Raw genomic sequence first — 21,243 nt, forward strand, 5'->3', positions numbered from 1 at the left:
TCTCCCAAGATTGTGCAACATGTTCATGATCAAGTTGCTTAAAATTCGTGATATCATTACGGAGAGAGATAATCTTAGCCGGCGGAAAAATACTTGGATATATAAGCATCTTTGCACTTGTTCCAAGAATCAATACTATTTTAGGGCAAAGACGAAAACCAAGTTTTTGCTCGATCTCACAACGAGAACGGGAAAAGCTTCAATTTAATCACAGAATTATACACATATTTCTTCTTTTTCATATCGCAAAGCTCAATGAAGGTATTAAGATGGGATGCGGCATCTTCACTAGGAAGGCCGGAGAATTGCTCTTTCATAACAAGATTCAGCAAAGCAGCATTGATTTCGTATGATTCCGCACTAGTGGCGGGAGCAATCGAAGTACTAATAAAGTCATTATTATTAGTATTCGAGAAGTCACAGAGTTTGGTATTTTCAGTCATGGTGACTTCAGCAAGCAAGCAACCACACAAGCGAACAGAAAGCAAGCGAGAGAAAAGGGCGAACGAAAAAGGCAAACGAAAATGGCAAATATTTTTGTAAATTTTTGTTTTTCAGAAGTGGGGGAGAGGAAAACGAGAGGCAAAAAAAGTAAATGCAACTGATGAGTTTGCGACACTTACTTGGATGAGTTCTTGACTTGATCCTCCCCGGCAACGGCGCCAGAAATCCTTGTGCTACTTCTCAAACAACAACGCTAGAAATTGGCACATTGATGGAGACTTGGCTTGCGTTGGTTTTTCCCTTGAAGAAGAAAGAGTGATGTAGCACAGGAGCAGTAAGTATTTCCCTCAGTTTGAGAACCAAGGTATCAATCCAGTAGGAGAATCGCGTCAAGTCCAGAGTACCTGCGCAAACACAAAAGAGCTTGCACCCAACACTATAAAGGGGTTGTCAATCCCTTCAAGATTGATTGCAAAGTGAGATCTGAAGGCAGAAAGTGCAACAAAGTAAAAGTGTAAGGCTGAAAATATGGTGTGAAGTAGACCCAGGGGCCATAGTGTTCACTAGAGGCTTCTCTCAAAATAGCAAATATCACGGTGGTGAACAAATTACTGTCGAGTAATTGATAGAACCGCGCTAAGTCATGACGATATCTAAGGCAATGATCATATATATAGGCATCACATCCGAGACAAGTAGACCGATACTTTCTGCATCTACTATTGTTACTCCACACATCGACCGCTATCCAGCATGCATCTAGTGTATTGAGTTCATGACGAACAGAGTAACGCCTTAAGCAAGATGACATGATGTAGAGGGATAAACTCAAACCAATGATTAAAACCCCATGTTTTTACCCTTGATGGCAACAACATGGTGCGTGCCTTGCTACCCCTTCTGTCACTGGGTGAGGTCACCGCACGGTATGATCCAAAACCAAGCACTTCTCCCATTGCAAGAATCATAGATCAAGTTGGCCAAACAAAACCCACAACTCGAAGAGAATTACAAGGATATGAAATCATGCATATAAGAGATTAGAAGATACTCAAATAAGATTCATAGATAATCTGATCATAAATCCACAATTCATCAGATCTCGACAAACACACCGCAAAAGAAGATTACATCGGATAGATCTCCATGAAGATCATGTTGAACTTTGTATTGAATATCCAAGAGAGAAAAGAAGCCATCTAGCTACTAGATATGGACCCGTAGGTCTATGGTGAACTACTCACGCATCATTGGAGAGGTCATGGTGTTGATGAAGAAGCCCTCCGTATCCGAATCTCCCCTCCGGCAGGGCACCAGAACGTGCCCCAGATGGGATCTTGCGGAGACAGAAGCTTGCGGCGGCGGAAAAGTGTTTTCGTGGATCTCCTGATGGTTTTTGGGATTTTAGGGAATTTATAGGCGAATGAGCTATGGCAGGGGAGGCCTAGGGAGCCCACAAGCCTGGGAGGTGCGAGCCCCCCTGGCCGCGCCATGAGGTCTTGTGGCCTCTCCCGGGACTCCCTGCCTTGGTTCCCAAGCTTTCTGCGTGTCTTCTGTTCCGGAAAAAATCTTTTCGGAAGTTTTATTCCGTTTGGACTCCGTTTAAAATCCTCCTCTGAAAAGGGTCAAAAAAAAGGAAAAAACAGGAACTGGCACTTGGCACTGAGTTAATAAGTTAGTCCCAAAAAAGATATAAAAGGCATACGAAACATCCAAAGTTTGAAAAGATAATAGCATGAAACCATCAAAAATTATAGATACGTTGGAGACGTATCATTGTATGAGAATAATTTGGCCTTAGGCCCTGCTTTGTGAACTTGACCACTCGGTCATGTGTTGTAATAACCGGTACTTGGATGTAAGAATATTTTATTCGGTATCTGTGTTTGGTGAGCAATGATCTGTGGGATCACTGAGCACGGCAATCTCGACTCGTAAGTCGGGGTCCCCACACCAGTGGGCCCCGGAACCCATTCGTCACTCTCGGTACACTGTCGGCAATGCCCGAAAACCTTACGGAATCCAAATACCAACTTCCTATATTTCAATCTTCGTTTCCGGACCATTCCGGAACTCCTCGTGACGTCCGGGATTTCATCCGGGACTCCGAACAAAACTTCGGTCACCAACACATATAACTCAACTATACCGAAACGTCACCGAACCTCAAGTGTGCAGACCCCGCGGGTTCGAGAACTATGCAGACATGACATGAGACACTCTCTGGTCAATAACTAATAGAGGGACCTGGATGTCCATATTGGATCCCACATATTCTACGAAGATCTCTATCGGTTGAACCTCTATGTCAAGGATTCAGTTAATCCCGTATGTTGTTCCCTTTGTACTTCGGTATGTTACTTGCTCGAGATTCGATCGTCGGTATGTCTATACCTAGTTCAATCTCGTTACTGGCAAGTCTCTTTACTTGTCCGTAATACAAGATCACGTTACTAACTTATTAGTCACATTGCTCGCAAGGCTTATTGTGATGTTGTATTACCTAGTGGGCCCCGAGATACCTCTCCGTCACACAGAGTGACAAATCCCAGTCTTGATCCATGCCAACCCAACAGACACCTTTGGAGATACTTGTAGAGCATCTTTATAGTCACCCAGTAACGTTGGGACGTTTGATACATACAAGGTATTCCTCTGGTGTCCGGGAATTGCATGATCTCATGGTCATAGGAACAGATGCATTGATATGCAGAAAAACAGTAGAAATAAACTAACACAATCATATGCTACATTTATAGTTTGGGTCTTTGTCCATCACATCATTCTCCTAATGATGTGATCCCGTTATCAAGTGACAACACTTGCCTATGGACAGGAAACCTTGACCATCTTTGATCAATGAGCTAGTTAACTAGAGGCTCACTAGGGACAGTGTGTTGTCTATGTATCCACACATGTATTTGAGTTTCTAATCAATACAATTCTAGCACGGATAATAAACGATTATCATGAACAAGGAAATATAATAATAACCAATTTATTGTTGCTTCTAGGGCATATTTCCAACATATGCATGATTGTGGGTTCATGCCCCTTGATGTCTAGCTTGAGTGACAAAAACATAAGACTAGGGGATGTGTTGTTGCCACCAGGGAGAAAACAACGGTGCCTGTGACCACAGTTGCAAGGATTGGTTACCTTACACATAGTTCATTAATGCAGTTGTCGAGTTTACACTTTGGATGGGGCTCGCAACTTAATACCGGCGAGATGTTCTGGATAGATATCTCAAGGTGGATGATTAGTAAGTAGATGTTGATGAATAAACGGCCTACTTGTCTTGGTGTACTGCCCATTACTATTGAACCTCTAACTATCAAGTAGCGTAATTAGCATTGCGGTGCGTTCATAATTCTGTCAATTGCCCAACTGTGATTTGTTTACCCAAGCATAGTTGTTTATCGTCTTTTGGGAGAGAGACATCACTAGTGAACATCATGTGACTCCGGTCCATATCACCATCATTGTTTACACCTCCATCATTTACCGTCTTCATTTACTTTTCCATTGCAATCACTATCACTATTCCCGCTTGTGTTTTGATCCTTTGCAAACTACAAGGCCGGAGAGATTGACAACCTCTCTGTACTCATTGGGAGCAAAGTTATTTGTGTGTGTACAGGTCCACGTCTTTTGCTAGCGCTAGGGTGGAAGACACCTACTTGTTGATCCTAGGAGTGCTCCTGGTTCGATAAACCTTAGAGTTCCTGTGTAAGGGAAAACTTGTTGCTGACTACATCTCAACCTTCCAGTTGGGGTAACCAACGAGGTGCGAGAAGTATATACATCATCTCCTCATCAACGAGCAGCCGAGCAATTTCCTCTCCAATGGTGCGCCATTTCTCTTTAGAGAAACGATGCAAGGGTTGCGTGACCGGCTTCGCATCTGGCCACACATGAAGTTTGTGCTCGATGAACTTCCTCAGAACACCAAGCATGTCCTTGGGGACCTTGCAAAAAATGTCCCGATTCTCAAGGAGGAAGTCAATGAGCTCGCCTTCCTATTTGCTGTTGAGGGTGGTGCCAATGGTGACGCACAGCTTTGGGTTGACCGGGTCGAGTGGCACCTTCTTGGTGTCCCTGGACGGCTGGAATGTCGCCTTGTTGGCCGGTTGGGATGGGGGAGTCGGCACAGCCGGCTGCTCGGTGGCCAAGGCCACGAGCCGGTCGAGCTGACGCTTTTCCTCCACAATCACCATCGCCTCGGCCAACCGGCTGCCTTCGGGGCGCACTCGATTGACTTCCTGTAGTCGCAGGATATGGTGATGATCCCTTTGGGACCCGACATCTTCATCTTGAGGTAAGCATAGTGCGGGATCACCATGAACTTGGCAAGCACCGGTATGCCCAGGAGTGCATGATAGGGTTTTGGTGATCCACCACCTCGAACCATACCGGCTCACGATGGAAGTGAGCCTTGTCGCCGAAGAGAAAGTCGAGTTGGATCTTCCCGATGGGGGAGCAGGATTGCCCCGGCACGATGACATGGAACACCGTCCGGGTCGGCTGCATGTCTTTCTCCTTGAGCCCCAGCTTGAGCAGTGTGTCGCGGTAGAGGATGTTGATGCTGCTGCCACCGTCGACCAGCACCCGCGAGAACCGGAAGGTGAGCCTCTTGGAGGTGATGGTGGGGTCGAGGACAAGGGCGTAGCTACCCGGATTCGGCATCACGGTCGGATGGTGAGTCTGGCTCCACTTCACCGGCTTCTCCGACCAGTGCATGTACTGCGGGACAGAGGGCATGGTGGCATTCACCTCGTGTCGGTGCTGGCGTTGGTTGTGCTTGTCGTCGCCTTCGCTATTGAAGACAACATAGGCCCCGTCCTGATTGGGGAACAGGTCATGGAGACAACCATCATTTGGGGGTGGTGGCGCTTGTGGAGCCGAAGGCGGAGGAGCGAGAAGGCCCTCTCCTTGGGCTAGCCGCTGGCAGAAGCTGCATTCCCGGAGCGTATGCGTAGCCAGCTTCGCCCCGGTGTGCATTTCACAGGGGGCATCGAGCATCTGCTCGAAGGTGAGTTTGGGCTGCCAGGCGCCTTTGCCGCCACGTTGGCGCTGGCTCGGGACCTGAGTAGTCGACTGCTCTTTCTCCATGGTGGCGACCTGCTTGCTCCTGTACCAGGGATCTGACTGATCGGATTTGTGCTTGTTGTTTTGCTGCTCCCGGGCGTTGGCAAGCCGGTCGCGGCATAGCGGGTGGCGTGGCGGCCTTGCCGGTTGAAGTGACCTCGATCTACATCACGGATTCGGCAGTGGCGTACTTGTCCGCCTTGGCCATGAGCTCGGCCGGTGTGGACGGATCCGAGCACATGAGCTTGTGCTTGAGGAGGGTGCCACCTCGGCAGCCCTCGATGAAGTACTCGATGAGCTGGACCTCATGCACTCCTTTGCATGAGTTGGGCAGCTCGGTCCAGCGAGTGAGGTAGTCGCGGAGAGGCTTTTATTCTGCTTGGACGCACATGTCCAGCTCACGAGAGCGACCAGGGCGCTTGTAGGTGCCGGTGAAGTTGCGGATGAAGGCTTCTTCGAAGTCCACCCATGCGTTGATGCTACCGACTGGTAGACTGTTAAGCCAAGTACGCACCGAGCCGGTCAGCATGAGCAGGATGTAGCGTACCGCAACGCGCTTGTTGCCATGCACAATGCCGAATGCGGTGGTGTAGTCGATCAGCCAATTATCTGGCTTGGCCGTCCCGTTGTACTTCGGGGTGTTGCGAGGAATAGTGAAGCCGGTGGGAAATGGCTCACCGCGGATCCGAGGGCTGAAGCATGCCGGGAAAATCGGACCATCCTCCTCGAGGAGGGCAGACTGGGTCACTTGGTCGATCCGGTTGGGAGCGTCGTTCTCGCATTGAGGGACGCACGGGTCGAGCCGACGAATGAGCTCAGACCGAATGGAAGGAGCCGGCGAGGGCGCTCGCTCCCTCCTTGGAGGCGGGGTGTGGTCGCGAGCCAACTGCCCGTCGCCAACGTCGGCGTCGTAACGCCAACTGGAGACTGTCGGCTGCTCGCCGGTGCCCCGGGTGCGTCCGCCGCGACTCCCGTCAGTAAGTCGGCCGAAGCCGTGGGGGGATGAAGAGTGTTGGGCCGGCTGGCGGCCGAAGGCCGTCTGCAGATCCTCGCCTCCTAGCGAAGGCGACTCGTGATGTCTACTACACAACCTTCTTATTGTAGACTCGTGTTGGGCCTCCAAGCGCAGAGTTCTGTAGGACAATAGCAAGTTTCCCTCAAGTGTATGACCTAAGGTTTGTCAATCCGTGGGAGGCGTAGGATGAAGATGGTCTCTCTCAAGCAACCCAACAATCAAATAACAAAGAGTCTCTTGTGTCCCCAACACACCCAATACAATGGTGAATTGTATAGGTGCACTAGTTCGGCGAAGAGATGGTGATACAAGTGTAATATGGATGGTAGATATAGGTTTTTGTAATCTGAAAATATAAAAAAAGCAAGGTAACAAAAAGTAAACAGCGAGCAAAATGTTGTATAAATGCTTGGAAACAAGGCCTAGGGTCCATACTTTCACTAGTGCAAGTTCTCTCAACAATACTAAAATAGTTGTATCATATATAAATCCCTCATGTGCGACAAAGAGTTCACTCCAAAGTCATAAATAGCGGAGAACAAACGAAGAAATTATTGTAGGGTACGAAACCACCTCAAAGTTATCTTTTTTGATCAATCTTATGAGCTATCACTATAAGTGTCACGAACAACCCTAGAGTTCTTACTAAAATAACACCTTAAGATACACATCAACCAAACCGCTAATGTCACCTAGATAGTCCAATGTCACCACAAGTACGCATGGGCACAATTATACGATATGCATCACATAAGTTTAGATTCATCATGTTCAATCCAACACAAAGAACTTCAAAGAGTGCCCAAAAGTTTCTACCAGAAAGTCAAGACGAAAAAATGTGCCAACCCCTATGCACAGATTCGCAAGGTCACGGAACCTGCAAGTTGATCACGAAAACATACATCAAGTAGATCAATATATAGAACATCCCATTGTCACCACAGATATCCCATCGCAAGACATACATCAAGTGTTCTCAAATCCTTAAAGACTCAATCCGATAAGAAAACTTCAAAGGGAAAACTCAATTCATCACAAGAAGATAGAGAGGGGATAACTCCATATGATTCATCTATATTAATAAAGCTCGCGATACATCAAGATCGTGTCATCTCAAGAACACGAGAGAGAGAGAGAGAGATTGAACACATAGCTACTAGTACATACCCTCAGCCCTCAGAAGGATTACTCACACATTATCATAGTGAGAAAGAGAGATTTGTTGATGGAGAGGTGCAGCCCCGAAGAGATGGAGGCGATGGCGGCCACGACACCGGCGACGGGCGGCGGAGGCCCTTGCCCCTCCTTCTTCCTTGGTCTTGGTGCTGCAATGGAGGAGCCTCTCCCCTTCTTGGCGGCTGCCAAGGGAGAGGCAAATTCATGGCTCTTGGTGGCTCTCCCAAAATTAGGGTTTTCTCTCCTAATATGTGCTTCTGTGGTGCTCTATGGCCCTCTGATGGATGGACCCTTGATTCAATGGCTCTCGAGCACCTCTAGAACCTTACTAGGGGCTTCTCATAGCCCTCATGAGTCTCCAAAGTCGTGCCTTGGCCAAATATATCTGATATGTTAAGAGTTGGACTCAATCACATCAACAATTCTCGTGATCATCACCTCCGCGAGGGTGCGAAAGCCGTAGGCATCGCTCGAGGTGGTCGTTCCTGTGAACGACGGTGGGTTGGAGCAGTCCATCATATCTCTGAGGTACTCGTCGAGCGCAAGCGCGTCGTCCAGTCGCAGCTTGATGAAGAGCTTGCATAGAGCATCGACGTCGAACGAGGCAAGGCTGTGGCTCGTCTCATCGAGAGAAGCAGCGGCGGAGCCTGCGGAGCGAAGCCAGAGCTCAATGTCGCGGAAGCTTCCCTGGAGGAAATCTCCACGAGCGTGCTGATCAGCCCGGACGCGGTGCGTTGGACGAAGTTGGTGAAGGGTCCCCCCGGAGCGTGACTCCGGCCGGCGCCACAGACGGCCCCATGGTGGGTGCCAACTGTCGTCCTTTTCTCATGACAGGTGCCATGGGTGGCTACTCATACGTGGTTGGCACCGAAAGGACATCGTCGGGCTTCGGAAACGGGAGTGGAAACAAGCGGTGCGAGACACACGAAGTACCCAGGTCTAGGGCCCTCCATGGGAGGTAACACCCCTAGTCCTACTTGAGTTGGTTGATGATCCAGCTGGAGATACCGTATGCTCCTCGAATTGTATGATGGAGGAAGAAGAAGAAGTTGGGAGCTCTCTTTTCCCCCTCGTATCTGTGTGTGAGTGTGTGATCGGGCGACCCTGCATGGGGGTGCCAGAGGGTTTTATAGGCCAACCCTCGCTTACAATAAGAATAGAAGGTACTGGGGGACGCGGCTGGCAGCCTGTGGAGCTGGCCAGGGGTCCCACCGGCTAGAGAAGTCTTGTCACAAGTGGGGGCCCACCGGCTGCTAGGTCCTGCCTGGCGCTGGGGCCTGCCAGCTAGGCGCCACCATTGGTGTGTGGTCGCTATGCAGTGGTGTGCGCCGCGTTATGCGCGTCGCCTTGCGTAGCCGGCTTCGGTCATCGTACAGTCGGCTACACAGCCCATGCGGGGGCATGTAATGGAGTGGACAGGGGCGTGCTCGTCAATGTGTCGTCTCGGCTGGTCATAGTTGGCGATGATCAGTGGCACGTCCCCTCCACTGTAGACTCGCTTCGGTCTGGTCAACGGTACCTGCAGCACTGTAGTCGTACCTTTAATGATGATGCCCGTGACGTGGTTCGTCAGGTGATGTGACTGGGGCTGGCCCACCGGCTAGCGGGGAGTACTAGAGCCGGACAAGCGGCAGCCAGCTAGGCGCAGCCGGCCTACTGGGGAGTCCGTCGTCGTGCGTATGTTTTTCAAAGAGCGCTGGAGGAGTCCTCGTGTTTGGCCTACCCCGGGTTATCCCCCCATCACCAATTGCCACCAATCGGCTTTAAGGAAACAGGTACAAAACCATTCTTTGTAGTGCTAAGAAAATAAACTCTTATAGGTCGCACCCCGTCAAGCAAGTAGCATTAGGATGTTGCCAATCCATCAATGCGTCGGCCAAAGCAACACAAGCCGAGTTATCCGCACGAATGACTTCCACTTCATCGTCAACCCATCGAATTAAAAATTGGTGCATACTAGATGGCACACACTAGTTTGCATGAACCCAATCGCGGCCTAAAATCACATTGTAGTTACCTTGTACCTCGGCGACAAAGAATGTAGTAGCCAAAGTTTTGTTTCCGACTATAAGCTCCACATACATAACACCTTTGGGTTCAGTTTTCTCTTTGCCTTCAAATCCATTAAGCACCATATTGGTCTTTATCAACTCTTTATCGTGCAAGCCCAATTTTATGAAGAATTAATAGGGAAAAAGATTCGCCACAACACCAATGTCAACAAGCATCCGAGTGAGTGGTGATCCGTTAATGTGACCTCTAAGATACAACGGTTTCAAGTGTGTCACTGGTGCCTTTGGATTTTTGAATGTTGCATTTTTAGGGCCAAAATCTAGGTGAGCAACTTCCCATTCTTCATCTATAGCACGAAACTCAGTGGGTAAATAATACACCATATTGATATCCATACCTTCACGAATTGGTGTAGACTCATAGTACAAAATATCATCTTCCTCCTCGGGCATGTCCATAGAGTCTGAAATTTGTTCGAGTGGAGAGCAAGTAATAGGTAACAGAGATGATGTCATAAATACATCATCCTCTTCTCGTGGTGCAGGTGTTGCTTTGATAGATGTAAAAGCCGCTGCATCTTATATTTGTTTAGGCTTCCACACTTGTTTTGTAGGCACCACGGGCCGAGTGTTATTGAACAATTTATCACTTCGTTTCTCGGACTCCTATTCTGCCATCTCTTGATTTCTTGACCTCTCTAGTTTCCTCTTCTATGCTTTTGTTAACCCTTGAGGACACCACTTTGGGTGAGTGTATTTAGTATCTCTTGGCTTTGCTTGGCTTATACTTGCTTCATGATCATCGGCCGAGTGTTTTGGCGCGATAGCAAGTATTGGCCGAGTCGGGGTGCTATGCACAATCTGTTGTTGTATGGTGAATGTTTTGGCACCCAAGATGAGCGAGTCAACATTTATTTTTTCCTTGCCTTTCCTTGACTCGACTCCTGTATCACTTGGCAACTTAACATGCCATTCTTTTTGTTTTTCCTCATGCATGAAATCTTCACTCGGGCGAACCTTTTTACTCGGATAGAATCCACCTGGACGCATCCTCTCATTCTGATAGTTTTTATCCCGGTGCAATCTTACACTAAGATACTTTCCATTCGATTGCATATTTTGACCACCGACTGATAAGCACCACTGTTTAGTCGGCCTTTATATGAGTAGTCAAGTCGATACCAAAAAGATTGCCGCTGCCTATCTGGAAAAGTGACACGTCCAGTCGGTTCTATATATCGATTGAACATATCAGCTGATGGTGACCTTGTCCGCTTAAAGTTTTCTGACCGGTTAGATCCTGAACCGTCCGATTTATTGGCATACTTGGATAGGAAAATGTCAAAAGTTGGCTTCATCCACTTGCAATGTACCTTGCCTTCATTCATCTTCCACTTGCCAACTTCTGGACTCTTGGGCTTAACAAACTTGACATGAGTGTTCTCTTGTACTTGTGGTTGCCCCCCCCCCCCCCGAGTGTACGATTCTTGACGGCAATCTTAATTATCTCCTTGCCACCGAGATATTTGTCAAGCACAATTTGTCTCCCAAGATCTTGTCGCCCTCCTTGCTTTTCCTGTGCTCACCTATGACAACATTGGACTTATTAGCAGATTCGGCAACCTCCTGCTGAATGAGGAGTTTCTTCCCCTCCATGTCCATGGTGTTCATAGGAAAGGGTTGTTTATCAACTAGCATCTCAGAAAATTTTAATCGTCCGTCATTAATGGTCTATTGTATCTATCGTTGAAAAACATTGCAATCATTAGTAGCATGAGAAAAAGAATTATGATACTTGAAATAAGCACGCCATTTTAGCTCTTCAAACGGCGGCAAAATATGAGATATTATGATAATCTTAGCATGCAACAAAGCATCACATATTTTATCACACTTAGCAAAGTTAAAGGTAAACTTCATCTCTTCATCACGATTCTTATGAATTGGTTTCATATCATTGCAAGTAGATGGTTTTGTTGGGTAATGTAGCATAAATTCAAAATTTTCCTACGCCATATTCAGATCTTACTATGGAGAGACCAGCAACGAGAGAGGGGTGAGTGGATCTTCATACCTTTAAAGATCGCTAAGCGGAAGCGTTGCTAGAAAGCGGTTGATGGAGTCGTACTCGTGGTGATTCAGATTGCGGTGTGATTCCGATCTAGTGCCGAATCACGGCACCTCCGCGTTCAACACACGTGCAGTCCGGTGACGTCTCCTGCACCTTGATCCAGCAAGGAGGAGGGAGAGGTTAGGGAATATCTCCGGCAGCATGATGGCGTGGTGTCGTTGGAGTGACGAGGTCTCCCGGCAAGGCTTCGCCAAGCACCGTGGGAGAGGAGGAAGAAGAGAGAAAGGGCTGCGCCGAGAGAGATGGAAAACTGTGTTCTCAAAGACCAAAAACCCCCGCTATATATAGGGGGGAGGGAGGGTGGCGCCTCCTTTAGGGTTTCCCACCCCAAAGGGGGGCGGCAGTCCTAGATGGTAGAGGGGGTGGCGGCCAGGAGGGGAGAGGGGGTGGCGCACCCCTCGTGGGCCTTAGGCCCACCAGACTTAGGGTTTCCCCCCTTTCCCTTTCTAGGCGCCTTGGGCTGGGTGTGGGGGTGCACCAGCCCCCCTAGGGGCTGGTTCCCTCTCACACTTGGCCCATGTAGCCTCTGGGGCTGGTGGCCCCTCCCGGTGGGCCTTCGGAACCCTTCCGGTGGTCCCGGCACTTTGCCGGTTGTGCCCGAAACATTTCCGGCGTCCAAACCCATCCATCCTATATATCAATCTTTACCTCCGGACCATTCCGGAGCTCCTCGTGATGTCCAAGATCTCATCCGGGACTCCAAACAACCTTTGGTAACCTCGTATAACAATTCCCTATAACCCTTGCGTCATCGAACCTTAAGTGTGTAGACCCTACGGGTTCGCGAGGCATGCAGACATGACCGGCTAATAACCATCAGCGGGATCTGGATAGCCATGGTGGCTCCCACATGTTCCACGAATATCTCTTCGGATGAACCATGATGTCAAGGATTCAATCAATCCCGTATACAATTCCCTTTATTTGTCGGTATAGAACTTGCCCGAGATTCGATCGTCGGTATACCCATACCTTGTTGAATATCATTACCGGTAAGTCTCTTTACTCGTTCCGTAGCACGTCATCGTGTGACTAACTCCTTAGTCACATTGAGCTCATGATGATGTTCTATCGAGTGGGCCCAAAGATACCTCTCCGTCACATGGAGTGACAAATCCCGATCTCGATTCGTACCAACCCAAAAGATATTTTCGGAGATACCTGTAGTGCACCTTTATAGTCACCCAGTTAAGTTGTGACGTTTGATACACCCAAAGCACTCCTACGGTATCCGGGAGTTTTACAATCTCACGGTCGAAGGAAAAGACACTTGACATTAGAAAAGCTTTAGGATACGAACAACACGATCTAGTGTTATGCTTAGGATTGGGTCTTGTCCATCACATCATTCTTCCAATGATGTGATCCCGTTATCAATGACATCTAATGTCCATGATCAGGAAACCAGGATCATCTATTGATCAACGAGCTAGCCAACTAGAGGCTTTCTAGGGACACATTGTGATCTATTTATTCACACATGTATTACTGTTTCCTGTTAGTACAATTATAGCATGAAGAATAGACGATTATGATGAACAAGTAATTATGATAATAACCATTTTATTATTGCCTCTAGGGCATATTTCCAACAGTCTCCCACTTGCACTAGAGTCAATAATCTAGTTACATTGTCATGTATCGAACACCCATAGCATTGTGGTGTTGATCATGTTTTGCTCGAGGAATAGGTTTAGTCAACGGATCTGCAATATTCAGATCCATGTGCACTTTAAAAATATCTATTATTCCACTCTGGACATGGTCCTGGATGGAGTTGTAGCGGCGTTTGATATGCTTGGTCTTTCGGTGAAACCTGGGCTCCTTGGCTATGGCAATAGCCCCAGTGTTATCACAGAAGAGTGTCATCGGACCCGACGCGCTTGGAACCACTCCAAGGTCGGTGATGAGCTCCTTCATCCAAATCCCTTCATGAGCTGCTTCTGAAGCAGCTATGTACTCCGCTTCACATGTAGATGCTGCCACGACTTCTTGCTTGCTATTGCACCAGCTCACTGCCCTGCCATTCAAAACATACACGTATCCGGTCTGTGGCTTAGAGTCATCCGGATCTGTGTCGAAGCTAGCATCGACGTAACCCTTTACGACGAGCTCTTCGTCACCTCCATTAACGAGAAACACCTCCTTAGTCCTCTTCAGGTACTTAAGGATATTCTTGACCGATGTCCAGTGTTCAATACCGGGATCACTTTGGTACCTTCCTACCAAACTTATAGCAAGGTTTATATCAGGTATGGTACACAGCATGGCATACATTAGAGAGCCTACGGCTGAAGTGTAGGGGACACTACTCATCTTCTCTCTATCTGTTGCCGTGGTCGGTGACTGAGTCTTACTCAATCTTATACCTTGCAAAACTGGAAAGAACCCCTTCTTTGAGTTTTCCATATTGAACTTCTTCTATATCTTGTCAAGGTATGTACTTTGCAAAAGACCTATGAGGCGTCTCGATCTATCTCTATAGATCTTGATGCCTAATATGTATGCAACTTCTCCAAGGTCCTTCATTGAAAAACTCTTGTTCAAATAGGCCTTTATGCTCTCCAATAACTCTATATTATTCCCCATCAATAATATGTCATCCACATATAATATGAGGAAAGCTACAGATCTCCCACTCACTTTCTTGTCCAGACAGGCTTCTCCATAAACCTGTATGACCCCAAATGCTTTAATCACCTCATTAAAGAGAATGTTCCAACTCCGAGATGCTTGCACGAGCCCATAGATGGAGCGCTGGAGCTTGCATACCTTGTTAGCACTCTTAGGGTCGACAAAACATTCTGGTTGCATCATATACAACTCTTCCTTTAGATACCCGTCAAGGAACGCTATTTTGACATCCATTTGCCAAATTTCATAATCATAAAAAGCGGCAATTGCTAACATGTTTCGAACTGACTTCAGCTTTGCTACGGGAGAGAAAGTCTCATCATAGTCAACTCCTTGAATTAGTCGAAAACCCTTTGCGACAAGTCGAGCTTTGTAAACAGTCACATTACCGTTTGCATCAGTCTTCTTCTTAAAGATACATTTATTTTCTGTGGCTTGCTGATCATCGGGCAAGTCCACCAAAGCCCATATTTTGTTCTCATACACGGATCCTATCTCGAATTTCATAGCCTCAAGCCATTTGTTGGAATCCGGGCCCGCCATTGCTTCCTCATAGTTTGAAGGTTCACCATTGTCTAACAACATGATTTCCATCACAGCGTTGCCGAACCACTCTGGTGCGGATCGTACCCTTGTGGACCTTCGTGGTACAGTAGAAACTTGATCCAAAGCTTCATGATCATTATCATTAACTTCCTCTCCAGTTGGTGTAGGCGCCACAGGAACAATTTCCCACGATGTGCTACTCTCCGGTTCGAGAGGGGGTGTAATTACCTCATCAAGTTTTACTTTCCTCCCACTTACTTCTTTCGAGAGAAACTCTTTCTCTAGAAAGGATTCGTTCTTGGCAACAAATGTTTTACCTTCGGATCTAAGATAGAAGGTATACCCAATAGTTTCCTTAGGGTATCCTATGAATACACATTTCTCTGCTTTGGGTTCGAGCTTCTCTGGTTGAAGTTTCTTCACATAAGCATCACAGCCCCAAACTTTAAGAAATGACAGCTTAGGTTTCTTGCAAAGCCATAGTTCATACGGTGTCGTCTCAACGGATTTAGACGGTGCCCTATTTAAAGTGAATGTTGCAGTTTCTAATGCGTATCCCCAAAATGAAAGCGGTAAGTCGGTAAAAGACTTCATAGATCGTACCATATCTAATAAAATACGATTACAACATTCTCACACTCTGTTGCGTTGCGGTGTGCCAGGCAGCGTCTGTTGTGAAACAATTCCACACTTCCTTAGGTGTGTGCCAAACTCGTGACTCAAATATTCTCCTCCACGATCAGATCGTAGACACTTAATTTTTCTGTCACATTGATTCTCAACCTCACTCTGAAATTCCTTGAACTTTTCAAAGGTCTCAGATTTGTGCTTCATCAAGTAGATATACCCATACCTATGTTGGAATTATGCCCTAGAGGCAATAATAAATGTAGTTATTATTATAATTCCTGTATCAAGATAATAGTTTATTATCCATGCTATAATTGTATTGAATGAAGACTCATTTACATGTGTGGATATATAGACAAAACACCATCCCTAGCATGCCTCTAGTTGGCTAGCCAGTTGATCGATGATAGTCAGTGTCTTCTGATTATGAACAAGGTGTTGTTGCTTGATAACTGGATCACGTCATTGGGAGAATCACGTGATGGACTAGACCCAAACTAATAGACGTAGCATGTTGATCGTGTCATTTTGTTGCTACTGTTTTCTGTGTGTCAAGTATTTGTTCCTATGACCATGAGATCATATAACTCACTGACACCGGAGGAATGCTTTGTGTGTATCAAACGTCGCAACGTAACTGGGTGACTATAAAGGTGCTCTACAGGTATCTCCGAAGGTGTTAGTTGAGTTAGTATGGATCAAGACTGGGATTTGTCACTCCGTGTGACGGAGAGGTATCTCGGGGCCCACTCGGTAATGCAACATCACACACAAGCCTTGCAAGCAATGTAACTTAGTGTAAGTTGCGGGATCTTGTATTATGGAACGAGTAAAGAGACTTGCCGGTAAACGAGATTGAAATAGGTATGCGGATACTGACGATCGAATCTTGGGCAAGTAACATACCGAAGGACAAAGGGAATGACATACGGGATTATATGAATCCTTGGCACTGAGGTTCAAACGATAAGATCTTCGTAGAATATGTAGGATCCAATATGGGCATCCAGGTCCCGCTATTGGATATTGACCGAGGAGTCTCTCGGGTCATGTCTACATAGTTCTCGAACCCGCAGGGTCTGCACACTTAAGGTTCGACGTTGTTTTATGCGTATTTGAGTTATATGGTTGGTTACCGAATGTTGTTCGGAGTCCCGGATGAGATCACGGACGTCACGAGGGTTTCTGGAATGGTCCGGAAACGAAGATTGATATATAGGATGACCTCATTTGATTACCGGAAGGTTTTCGGAGTTACCGGGAATGTACCGGGAATGTACCGGGAATGACGAATGGGTTCCGGGAGTTCACCGGGGGGGGCAACCCACCCAGGGGAAGCCCATAGGCTTTGGGGAGACACACCAGTCCTTAGTGGGCTGGTGGGACAGCCCACAAGTGGTCTATGCGCCAAGAGAAGAAAAATCAAGAGGAAAAGAAAAAAAAATGAGGAGGTGGGAAGGGAGGAGGACTCCCTCCCACCAAACCTAGTCCAACTCGGTTTGGGGGGGGGAGAGTCCTCCCCCTTGGCTCGGCCGACCCCCTTGAGGGTCCTTGGACCCCAAGGCAAGGCCCCCTCCCTCCCACCTATATATACGGAGGTTTTTAGGGCAGATTTGAGACGACTTTTCCACGACTGCCCGACCACATGCCTCCACGGTTTTTCCTCTAGATCGCGTTTCTGCGGAGTTCGGGCGGAGCCCTGCTGAGACAAGGTCATCACCAACCTCCGGATCGCCGTCACGCCGCCGGAGAACTCTTCTACCTCTCCGTCTCTCTTGCTGGATCAAGAAGGCCGAGATCATCGTCGAGCTGTACGTGTGCTGAACGCGGAGGTGCCGTCCGTTCGGTACTAGATCGTGGGACTGATCGCGGGATAGTTCGCGGGGTGGATCGAGGGACGTGAGGACGTTCCACTACATCAACCGCGTTCTCTAACGCTTCTGCTATACGGTCTACAAGGGTACGTAGATCACTCATCCCCTCTCGTAGATGGACATCACCATGATAGGTCTTCGTGCGCGTAGGAAAATTTTTGTTTCCCATGCGACGTTCCCCTACAGTGGCATCATGAGCTAGGTTCATGCGTAGATGTCTTCTCGAGTAGAACACAAAAGTTTTTGTGGGCGGTGATGTGCGTTTTTCTGCCCTCCTTAGTCTTTTCTTGATTCCGCGGTATTGTTGGATTGAAGCGGCTTGGACCGACATTACTCGTACGCTTACAAGAGACTGGTTTCATCGTTACGAGTAACCCCCTTTGCTCAAAGATGACTGGCAAGTGACGGTTTCTCCAACTTTAGTTGAATCGGATTTGACCGAGGAGGTCCTTGGATGAGGTTAAATAGCAACTCATATATCTCCGTTGTGGTGTTTGCGTAAGTAAGATGCGATCCTACTAGATACCCTTGGTCACCACGTAAAACATGCAACAACAAAATTAGAGGACGTCTAACTTGTTTTTGCAGGGTATGATTGTGATGTGATATGGCCAACGATGTGATGTGATATATTGGATGTATGAGATGATCATGTTGTAACAGAAATATCGACTTGCACGTCGATGGTACGGCAACCGGCAGGAGCCATAGGGTTGTCTTCATACTAACGTTTGTGCTTGCAGATGCGTTTACTATTTTGCTAGGATGTAGTTTTAGTAGTAATAGCATGAGTAGCACGACAACCCCGATGGAAACACATTGATGGATGATCATGGTGTGGCGCCGGTGACAAGAAGATCGTGCTGGTGCTTTGGTGATGGAGATCAAGAAGCACGTGATGATGGCCATATCATGTCACTTATGAATTGTATGTGATGTTAATCCTTTTATGCACCTTATTTTGCTTAGAACGACGGTAGCATTATGAGGTGATCTCTCACTAAAATTTCAAGACGAAATTGTGTTCTCCCCGACTGTGCACCGTTGATACAGTTCGTTGTTTCGAGACACCACGTGATGATCGGGTGTGATAGACTCAACGTTCACATACAACGGGTGCAAAACAGTTGCGCACGCGGAACACTCGGGTTAAGCTTGACGAGCCTAGCATGTGCAGACATGGCCTCGGAACACATGAGACCGAAAGGTCGATCATGAATCATATAGTTGATATGATTAGCATAGGGATGCTTACCACTGAAACTATACTCGACTCACGCGATGATCGGACTTGGGATAGTGTAAATGGATCATGAACCACTCAAATGACTAGAGAGATGTACTTTTTGAGTGGGAGTTTAGCATATAATTTTATTAAGTTGAACTCTAATTATCTTGAACATAGTCTAAGTCCACTTTGAATATATTTGTGTTGTAGATCATGGCTCACGCGACAATCATCCTGAATTTTAATACGTTCCTAGAGAAAGCTAAGTTGAAAGATGATGGAAGCAACTTTGTAGGCTGGGCTCGTAATCTTAAGCTAATCTTACAAGCTGGGAAGAAGGATTATGTCCTTAATGCTGCGCTAGGAGATGAACCACCCGCTACGGCTGATCAGGATGTTAAGAACGCTTGGCTAGCACGTAAGGAGGACTACTCAATAGTTCAATGTGCAGTCTTGTATGGCTTAGAACCGGGACTTCAACGTCGCTTTGAGCGTCATGAAGCATTTGAGATGTTCCAGGAGTTGGAGTTTATCTTTCAGAAGAACGCCCGGATCGAGAGGTATGAGACCTCCGATAAATTCTATGCTTGCAAGATGGAGGAAAACTCGTCTGTCAGTGAACATGTGCTCAAAATGTCTGGGTACTCAAACCGTCTAGCTGAGCTGGGGATTGAACTCCCGCAAGAAGCTATCACTGACAGAATCCTTCAATCACTGCTGCCAAGCTATAAAGGCTTTGTGTTGAACTACAACATGCAAGGGATGAACAAGTCTCCCGGCGAGTTGTTTGCGATGCTGAAAGTCGCAGAGTCTGAACTCCGTAAAGAGCATCAAGTGTTGATGGTGAGCAAGACCACTAGTTTCAAGAGAAACGGCAAAGGCAAGAAGGGCAATTCGAAGAAGAGCGGCAAGCCTGTTGCCAATCCGCCGAAGAAACCCAAGGCTGGACCTAAGCCTGAAACAGAGTGCTTCTATTGCAAGGGTATGGGTCACTGGAAGCGCAATTGCCCCAAGTATCTGGCACATAAGAAGGCGGGCAAAGAGAAATCAGGTATATTTGATATACATGTTATTGATGTGTACTTAACCGGCTCTCGTAGTAGTGCCTGGGTATTCGATACCGGTTCTGTTGCTCACATTTGCAACTCGAAGCAGGAACTGTGGAATAGACGAAGGGTGGCGAAAGACGAAGTAACGATGCGTGTAGGAAATGGTTCCAAGGTTGATGCAATCGCCGTCGGCACAGTGTCACTTCAGCTACCATCGGGATTAGTGATGAACTTAAATCATTGTTATTTAGTGCCTGCGTTGAGCATGAACATTATATCTGGATCTTGTTTATTGCGAGACGGTTACTCTTTTAAGTCTGAGAATAATGGTTGTTCTATTTCTATGAGTAACATCTTTTATGGTCATGCACCGAATGTGAGAGGATTGTTCATATTGAATCTTGATAGCGATACGCATATACATAACATTGAGACCAAAAGAGTTAGAGTAAACAATGATAGCGCCATATTTTTGTGGCACTGCCGCTTGGGTCATATTGGTGTAAAGCGCATGAAGAAACTCCATGCTGATGGACTTTTGGAGTCACTTGACTTTGATTCACTTGACACGTGCGAACCATGCCTCATGGGCAAGATGACTAAGACTCCATTCTCCGAAACAATGGAGCGTGCAAGTGACTTGTTGGAAATCATACATACCGATTTGTGTGGTCCAATGAGCGTAGAGGCACGCGGCGGATATCGTTATTTTCTCACCTTCACTTACGATTTAAGTAGATATGGTTATGTCTACTTGATGAAGCACAAGTCTGAAACATTTGAAAAGTTCAAGCAATTTCAGAGTGAAGTGGAAAATCATCGTAACAAGAAGATCAAGTTCCTACGGTCTGATCGTGGGGGTGAATATCTGAGTTTCGAGTTTGGTGCTCACTTAAGACAATGTGGAATTGTTTCACAGTTAACACCGCCTGGAACACCACAGCGTAATGGTGTGTCCGAACGTCGTAATCGTACTTTGTTAGAGATGGTGCGATCTATGATGTCTCTTACTGATTTGCCGCTCTCATTTTGGGGTTATGCATTAGAAACAGCTGCATTCACTTTAAATAGGGCACCATCAAAATCCGTTGAGACGACACCATACGAACTGTGGTATGGCAAAAGGCCAAAGTTGTCGTTTCTTAAAGTTTGGGGATGTGATGCTTATGTCAAAAAGCTTCAGCCTGAAAAGCTGGAACCCAAAGCGGAAAAGTGCGTCTTCATAGGTTACCCAAAAGATACAGTTGGGTACACCTTCTATCTCAAATCCGAGGGCAAAGTGTTTGTTGCTAAGAACGGAGCTTTTCTCGAGAAGGAGTTTCTCTCGAGAGAATTGAGTGGGAGGAAGATAGAACTTGACGAGGTTGTCGAACCTCTCATCCCTCTGGATGGTGGCGCAGGGCAAGGGGAAAC

Source organism: Hordeum vulgare, chromosome 7H, assembly GCF_904849725.1.
Source record: "Hordeum vulgare subsp. vulgare chromosome 7H, MorexV3_pseudomolecules_assembly, whole genome shotgun sequence".
Classification (NCBI taxonomy): Eukaryota; Viridiplantae; Streptophyta; class Magnoliopsida; order Poales; family Poaceae; genus Hordeum; species Hordeum vulgare.